Here is a 9,541-nt window from a genome sequence, read left to right as displayed (position 1 = left end):
ATAGTTGAAAGCACTTGAGCTCGCCATTAGTAGCACTTATTGTGATCCAACCAAAGAGAAAACATTGAAATTTGGAACAAAAGAGGCCATAGGCAAATTAGGAGCACCAAAGGAAGTAGAAAAGGTCAAAGATATGTTTCTAGAGAAAAATCTCGAGAAAAAAATGGAAGAATTTAGAAAGAGAAAGAAGAGAGAGAGAAAGAGAAGAATTCTCAAATGCAAACTTGCTATGATACCAACTTAGAGAGAGAAAGGATTTGGTGAGAATGACGACACTCACTTAAGTCTATTATTGATTATGATATATATAGCTATTACAAGAGGGTTTAGTTAATTACTTACAATCTGAGCTGGCATAACAAACTCTTAACAAACTTCCTAACAAATACAAGCTTAATTTAATTTTATCACTAATGTCATCAAACGTGTTTGTACATGTTTACAAGAATGGAAAAGATTGTTAAAATATTGACTAAAGAAATGCAAGTTGTATTCTTATTAGGCCACTCTTCTAATCAAGCTCACCAAGAAATCCTTATAGTTTCCAAGAGCTACATCTTCAATCTTCTAGATTAGAGGAATTTTATATTGCTTATCAAATTCTTCTATGATTTCCTTCATATCAACATTGCTCCGTGTCACTATTACTTGAGTTAGGGCTTCTTTGGTATTCTCGTCTGCATCATTTAAGACCTAAAAGAATTGAAACAATCAATCCAATACATGATTCTACAAACAAATATAAGATTTCTAAGATATTATTCGTGATGAATTAATCTTACCTTACTGAAATATGCTTGGGGATTGCATAGGCACTAAAGTGTCTCCTTCAAACTCATTAGAGTGTCAAGATCCTAAGAAAATTAATGAGAATCATACTAAATTGGTAATTTAAGATGATAAGAAAAGTAAATCAAAGAAACCCATCATGTGATTTTTCATTGTTTTTCCTACTTAAGTTGTTCACTTTTTTATAAAAAGAAAAAAGAAATAAAATATGAAAAATATTAAATTGTTTTCCTTTGCTACATTTCATTATTTTATTTTATTTTATAATTTGATTGGTATGTTATACTCCTTCCCCAAAGATTTAGGCTTAGTAACTAGAGCTCTCTTGGTAAAAAATCTAGGCTCTTACTAACCATGGTTTTTAAAATAGATGACATAATTAAGATAAGTCTACTATATCGCCGGTCAGCCATACGGCGGTGAATTCGTTCCCGGGCCTTGTACACACCGTCCGTCACACTATGGGAGCTGGTCATGCCCGAAGTACCAGGAGATAGAGTCAAAATTGAAGTAAGTCGTTATGATTCAACCAAAGGGCGTATAATTTATAGAATCCGAAACAAGGATTCGAATAATTAGGGAGTTTTTCAACTTCAACATTCCTTTTTTCATGGAGATACAATTCGAAGTTCAAAATTTCAAGAAACTTATTTAATGCATTTTTGCTATGCTACTAATACTTGTACTTGCTCTGCTATTTTGCCTAAGCCTGGCTGAGGAAGAGTTATGGTCAACTAGACCAAATACTTTATCATAGTAAATGCATTTCTTTACCTTGGGCGGATAGCGGGAATCTAACCCGCATCTTCTCCTTGGCAAAGAGAAATTTTACCATTAAACACACCTAATACTTCTCTTCTAACTAATATGGAATATCATATTACAATTTCAATTTTATTATTACATATCTACTAAGGGGTTTACTTGTCATTGTTATTCCTTCAAACAACTAAGGTACCTTCCTTTTTTTTCTTTATTTAAAATTTATTTTAATTACAATTGTTGTTGAATTAAAGTTTAAAGAAGAAAAATTAAGGTATATTACACATTTATTATAATATCATTCTCGTTCCTTACATCATCTATATTTTTGTCATAAAGCTCCTTATAGTACTTGACCACTGCCTTGAGATGGAGCTTGCTCCTTCTTGTTAAAATCCTCACTATCCCATCATCTTCAATTGGGTTCTTCTTATCAACATTCTTAACCGCGAATGCAAGTGTCGTGGCCTCTGATCTAGCAGTCCCCTCATTAACTCACAACCCTTCATATCTATACGAACTCACAAGGGCTACTAAGAGCTATCAATGGAGGAAAACAAATTTTCGTTATACCATAATTTACATTAATTATGGAAGTATTGAACCTTTATTAAATACCTTTAAAATCAAAGATGTCAAACAGGGCCTTAATCTATTATAAAAAAAGTTAGATTTGTGTTCTTTTGCCCTTGTACTAATTAAAATTGGGTCAAACATATGATGAGGCTTGAGAGGGAAGAACTTTGGTGTTAGCCAACTATATTGTCGTGCGTTTGAGGCTTAATTTTTAGGTTATCAACAAAAGAGCCATGCATATTATGGCACAATGATTGGGCCACATTGCTTGGGCTAGCCCAATCTTGAAACATATGAGTTGACCTGGTTTGAGCTCAAAGTGGGCTTTAGTCATCATATAAAAAGCAATCCCACAAACCATAATAAATATTTTTAATTTTATAAAAATATTTTAATATATTTTTAATCATATAAATAAAACCGTTAAGAGGAGTATTTGAAAATTTTAATATTTTACGGGTAATAAAACTATCATGAAATGGATTCTCAAAAAGATTATAAAGTATAAGGATTATGTGATAAAATTATTATTTTTCATATAAAAATGGTGCTCATGCTTTGAATATCATTCATTTGATGCGATAACCTGACTGAAGTGGCACTAACCTTGTGTCCGATGCCTTCAAGTCGAGAAGCAACATCCTCGATTGATTGGTCAAAGAGGCATTGATAAGCTTTCCTAGCTCCAAGCAGCTCTTCTAATGATCTTGTGCATGCAATCTCAATGAGCAAGCCATATGCTTGAGGACCCTTAGCAATAGCCTCATGCACCAAAGGAGCATCCTTTCCCAAGGATGCATGATCCTTTGCACCACAATATCCTGACCATGAAAAAATTCAAAAGAGTCATAAGATGGCAAAAAATTCAACCATTCATAACTAACGTATCATCACATCCTAATATATGTGCCTTGGCAAAATATAATACAATGCTCTTAGGAAAATACTAAGATACTAAATTAATGCCTCTGAAACTTTGAATTTCGGTTTCTAGAAGTATACAATGAAATTTGGATCATTGAATAAAGGTACAAATATAAAGAAAGAATTATGGTATAGAAACAAATTAAATGAAGGTATAAATGAACAAAATTAAGGTATAAACAAATGAGACCAAGGTATGATGGGATATAACCAATATACAGAGTAATGAGATCCCCAAATGTGATACAAATGAATGAGCTTGGAATACAAAACAATGGGACCTAAATTACATATGCGACACCATTTGGTGGTGCCTTTTGAATAGGTTCCACAAAAAGTATATTTGGATATCGTACTAAAATGTGTCATCGTGCCAATTAAAAGCACTTAAAAAAATAAGTCGATCTAAAAAATAAGTCAATTTGATTGATCCATGAGTATAGATTGGGCTTGAAACTATGATATGAAAGGGTAAGTTTTAGCAAACAATAACGAGCCTATGAAAAGAAAATTTTATTTCATTTTATTTTTCATTATTTGAAGTAATGGTACTATATCATATATATATATATATATATATATATATATATATATATATATATATATTAGAATTTTCTCATATTATATATTGCAATTTTTTATACAGAAAAGTATTTATAGGCTATATCTAGTACCAAAATACATTAAAACTAGGTTAAAAAGAGAACATTATTCAACCATTTTTCATGTGATATCCATAATTGCGACTTTCAACTAACATTTCTATTACAAGAAGACGAACATGAGTACCTTAAACCGTAGAAATTCTTTCGTTAAGCATGCAATATGGTGATCATCCCACTTCTCAAAAAGACGTTCATCCTCCAAGAAGAATTTAGTTCTCTTTCTAAAGGATTCCAAGTGCTCCGAATGCCACTTTCCTAGGATCGATGCCATCGAATCCTCATCAACTCCAAATCCTAAAAAATGCAAATTAAGGTTGCTTCAAATAGATGGACTACATATAATTCCTCGTGAGCTTGAATAAAATAAAGCAAATAGAAAATAACAAAAGCCTAAAAAAATTGAATTTCATAATTTAAGATTATTATACCATAATTTAGAGTGTGATTGATTGTGATTTTAAGAAGTATTTTTAATATTTCTAATATTTGAAAGTTTCTATCTTTCAAATATTAAAAATATTAGAAATACTTCCTGAAATCACTATCATACACATTCTTAAAGTTCATCTTATTATAATTCTAAAAAATATTTATAACATTTCTAATGTTTAAAAATTTTTATTATTCAAATACTAAAACAACGAAAAACATTTTCTAAAATCATTGCTAAACACACTTTTAGTGTCCAACTAAAATAAACAAAATTAAATGAAAAAAAAAATGATAAGAAAAATATAAGGGGCAAACCTGAGAAAGCCTTGGTGAGAGCTTCAAAGTCATTCGGAGGATCCATTTTGGTTGTTTTTCTTTTCTCGAGCCACGCAATAAGATGAAAGGCTTCTCATTCATACATGAATATGAGACGATGATCTAGTAAGTGATCCATCCAAGGGGATGGATGCAGTAGAATAAAATGTACACAAAAAATGGAATGACTTGTGGGAAGAGGAAAGGCATCTGTCCTCAAAGGACTGCATGTCAATATCATGAAGTCCTTTCACTGATTATGAGATTCCGACTATACTGTTTGAATTTTGCTTTTAAGACTTGATTTTCTGATCAAGACTTTGACCTAGATTTGGGTGATTTTAGTTCATTGAATAATGATTTTGAACAATTTGAATCTGTTTTCATCTAATAATAATGAATTTATATTTGGGCTTGGGCTTGGGCTGAGCTCCTATATCTCTTGTGGGCCGGCATGGGAATTGAATACAAGTACTGGTACAGTGTTGGTCAAAGCTGCTTTAGAATTTTGTCGTGAAAAGATTCATGGAAACTTGGGCACTCATCACAGTGCTTAATGTTCATGTGCCTCTTCTATGGGGGTCAAATTATGATGAATGTATTGTGTGATCAAGTCCTTATGTATATACATCATCCTACACACACACACACAAAAGAAAAAAAAAATGTTAATTAGCATTTAAAGCCCGTTTGGTAATGATTTTAAGAAAAGTTTTTAATTTTTCTTAACTCTTGAATTTTTGTCATTTAAATATTAAAAATACTAAAAACGTTTTCTAAAATCACTCTCAGACACATTCTTAGACTCCATTTGATAGTGTTTTTGGAAACACTTTCAATCTAAAAAGTATTTTTGAAGAAAAATAAAATTTTTGATAAAAATTAAGAAACACTTTTAAAATTCATTTATGGTATTAAAAATTCATTGATAGTGTTTTTTAAAGAAACATTTGATAAATTACCTTAAAAACACTTTTAGAAAGAAAAAAAAAACATTTTCAGTAAAATTTTTTTGAGTAAAAACACTATCAAATAAAATCTTGAACCCGTTTGATAGTATTTTTAGGTAAAGTGTTTTTATTGAAAATGTTTTCTTCTATAATATTTCTATGAAAAACTACCTTATGAGATTCTGAAAAAATGATTTTAATAATATTTTTGACAATATGTTGCATAAGTATAAAAATATTTTAATATTAATAAATTACAAAAAAAGGACATAATTTAATTACAAAAATTAAATATTATAATAAATCCAAAACTTTTCATTGTAAAAGAATGTATAAACATTTATATTGTTAAAAAGACTAAAAATAATCATTTTTTATAATTACAAGAAAACTTAGGAAAATATATATATTTTTAAATGGCTTAATCAATAAACATCAATCATAATATAACAATTTTTTTTAATTAAAAAATGAAACAAACTATTTGATTATATATTTTTTTTATTACAAAATGATGGGTGGTAGATACTTAAGATTCAAAAGTTTTCTTAAATTGTATTTGTTTAAAATTAAAAGAGTGAATTGTTAATTTTTGCCCCATTGTATTCCTATGTGGAGTGGAGAGTTGGTTATAAAATATGGTTAAAATTATACCTTTTATGATGCTTGTGATATATGCGTGTAATCTATAGATTTTCAAGTGCCCACATAATGTCCATTATAAGCATATGCGAGTTTCTTTCCTTTTGTGAGATAGGAATGCCTAAAAGCATTAATTTCCAATATATATATTTTGCGAAGTGCACATGATTTACTTTATAAAACTTGCCCATCTAGAATGGAGAGTATTTTGGAGCACAGTTTAACGATGTTGAATGATAATGATGAAAGCCTTCGACTGCAGAGTCTTCACTTGGATGGAGAGGAAAGGAGGAAGAGAAAAGTGAAAGGGAAATGGAGGGTATCAGAAAATACTTGGGGGGATTTCAGGAATATTTGTAAGCTTTTAAAGTGCGCTTCTCTAAAAATTGCTTCAAGTATTTTTCTAAATTTTTAAAAGTGTTTTTTATTTTTAAATATTGTCAAATACCTATTTTATTACCTTACAAACACTTTAAATGTTTTTAAGATTATAAACACTTTTAAGAAGCATTACCAAATGAGCTTTTAATTATTATTTACATAAAAATTTAAGACATATTTGGATGTATAGTATTGTTGGACACCTTAAGAGCTATGTGAAGATATAATGCCTAATATCAAAAAGCATCCATCCCTAAAATTCGATATGATCCCCTCATTTTTTAAGCTCTTAAATTTATTTTAAAAAAATGGTAAAAATCGTATATCTTCATTTATAATATTATCGGAGATGATTATTTGTTTTTTTTATTATTCTAAAATTATAATTTTTAGAAAAAAATTATTAGAATTATGAAAAGATTAAGAAAAAAGAAATGAGAGAAGAAGTGGGTCGAGAATCTGAATTAATTTATAAAAGAATTTCAATCTTTTCACATATAAGTACTTTTATCTTTAAAAAACCTATAATTCTAATGGATATATAGAAAGTTTATCCTTGAAAAATCATAATTCTAATGGATATATAGAAATTTTGGTAGATGCAAATATAATTTCTCTTTTAACACTTCGAAACAATCCAATAAATTGGTGCTAGCCTACTAAGCCTTGAGGCCCAAAAGAGAGCGGGCTTGGACAGTGAAGGGATACTGCCCAGCCCGTGTAATTGCATGGTCATACTATTTAGTCAGCCTAGTCTTGAGATCTATGGGCCATCTTGGTTTTGGCTCACTAAGGTAGCTCTTAGGCAAGCTCAACATGCTTGATGCACTTCTCATCTTGGAATAAGCCCAGAGTTGGGACGACCCAATCTTTGACTAAAGCCCATGTAAGAGCATCTAGGCTTGAGGCAATTACATTTAGGGTTACTCAGTGTACTAATACATGTGGCAATTTTGACACGGCCTAACATGAGTGAGAAAAGACATAAATATTAGTGGGTTCGGGTCACACATAATCACGTTTTTGTTGTAATCGTATCAACTCATATAACTCATTCAATTAGTGATGTTTATGATTTGTTTAACCCAATTTATTAATTTTAAATATTTAAAAATTCTAAAAATTTAAAATACCTTTTAATTATGAATAATATCATATAGTTAAAAAAACTTACAGAACTGAAGCATAATTTTATTAAAGATTAAAAATATTTTATAATTTAATAAATAAATAAAATTATAACGAGTATATAATTAAAATTTTAATTTATTTTTATTTTATAAATGTATTATAACTTAAAATAAATAAATTAATTAATGAAAAGTTTAAAAATTAAACTTAAAAGTTAAGAACAACTAAAAAAAATATTTTAAATTAATATTCTTATAAAATTAAAATTTTAAAAAGGTTAATTAAAATACAATCATATTAATGAGTTTAATGAATTAAAATTATATTAATAAGTTTAACGGGTTATAATCATGTTAATAGCCAGGTTTCATAAGAATTAGTCTCACCCATTTACTTTGAAATTCTCCAATAACATGCAATACAATTTGATTTGGGAAAAAAAAAAATCAAACATATCATTATTTTCTATGCAAAAATTATGCTCATATACTTTGAATGTCTTCTAAGTGGCACTATCTCTCTTCCATTTGATATCATAAATCTCGAAGTCAACATTCTCGATTGGTACGTCAAAGAGAGATTGCCAAGCTTTTGCAGGCTTTGTGCATGTGATCCCAATAAGTAAGCCGTATGATTGTCTACCCATGCATGGTCACAGCTTCTTAGCATGTCAAATGAACATCCCTTTCCCAAGTATGCGTGGTCCATTGCACCAAAGCATTCTAACCATGACAAAACTCAAATCTACCACAAGATTGCATTGACATCTTGTTACATCCTAATATGAATGTCATTTTTTTTAGAAGAGTTGTGCAATTCTCTCACTAAAGAAGTATAAATACTCTGAATCCCATTTTCCAAATATCATTGTCATCCATTTCTTATCAACTTCAAATCTTATAAAAGCAAATTAAATTAATATAGGAGTTAAATTAATTATGATTGGGTCGAGAACTTTCTCTCTGTTGCTGCTTGTGATGAAAGCTATTAGAGTATTGCTAAATGAGGGGAACGAGGAGATCTATGACATGCCAAAACCTAGAGGTGGGCACTTGTAGGAATCTTCTCTGCATAAGCATTGTGAGTAGAGAGGGTGTGGGGGCCATTTTGAGAGAAAATAGAGGAAAACTCTATTGAAATTTTCCTAGTCAGACATTGTTTTAAGATTTAAGTTCAGTTAAACTTTTGTTATTAATTTCCTTTTTTAGAGAATGTTTGGTAAATCAATTTGGTGAATTAATGATTTAATGACTTAATTTAAGTCATTAAATATACTTGGTAAAATAACTTAATATCAAAATTTAAAGTAAAAAATAATTTTAAGTATTAATTCAAAATAATAAATTTATTTTTAATCTTAAATCTCTTTTATAACATTTGTCCATATTTACTAAGAGTATATTTTACAATTATGGCTCTATATTTATAACTCATTTTTTATAGTAAATATTTTTATAGTTAATTTATATATGTACAATATTTTAAATATGAATGTTTAACAAATAAATTTATTATTTAAAATTAGTAAAAATATAAATCTTAATTAAAATTAATAAGGGTAAATATGTCAATTTGATGATTTAGAATCAATTTTAAATTAACTTTATCAAACAGCCTTAATACTTAATGTAAAAAATAAGTGATAAGTTTTAAATTAATAATTTATGAATAGTTTAACTTAAAGTCAATTTAAGTCATTATTAAGTAATAAGTATTAAGTTTTTACCAAACACCCACTTACTAAGTTACTTCAATTAAAAGATATTGGAGTCATCATAATTTGTCTTCTTTGTTCTTGGAATCTAGTAAAAGAATGAGAGTAAGAATGGGAGAGGATGCATTGGGTAAGAATAAGCATTGTAGAAGTTTGGTTACAATAGGAAACCAACGGAAGAGTAATGACTAGGGAAATGAAAGGGAATAAGATATAGGATTGATAATGCACAGGAAAAATGGGTAAATAGTAGGGCAATT

The 9,541-nt window shown here is 29.0% G+C and overlaps 1 long non-coding RNA gene across 1 annotated transcript; it reads right to left on the bottom strand.

The window, feature by feature from the left end:
- Nucleotides 1-256: 256 nt before the first annotated feature.
- Nucleotides 257-2,841, bottom strand: LOC117932756. The gene is made up of 3 exons (XR_004654217.1): nucleotides 2,734-2,841; nucleotides 783-854; nucleotides 257-693 (listed from the first exon to the last, which is right to left on the bottom strand). It is a non-coding gene; the product is annotated as an uncharacterized LOC117932756 (long non-coding RNA).
- Between the last annotated feature and the right edge of the window lie 6,700 nt (nucleotides 2,842-9,541).

The sequence above is a fragment of the Vitis riparia genome, chromosome 15 (genome assembly GCF_004353265.1).
Source record: "Vitis riparia cultivar Riparia Gloire de Montpellier isolate 1030 chromosome 15, EGFV_Vit.rip_1.0, whole genome shotgun sequence".
In the NCBI taxonomy this organism is placed as follows: domain Eukaryota; kingdom Viridiplantae; phylum Streptophyta; class Magnoliopsida; order Vitales; family Vitaceae; genus Vitis; species Vitis riparia.
This window is presented reverse-complemented; position numbering and strand designations above follow the sequence as displayed.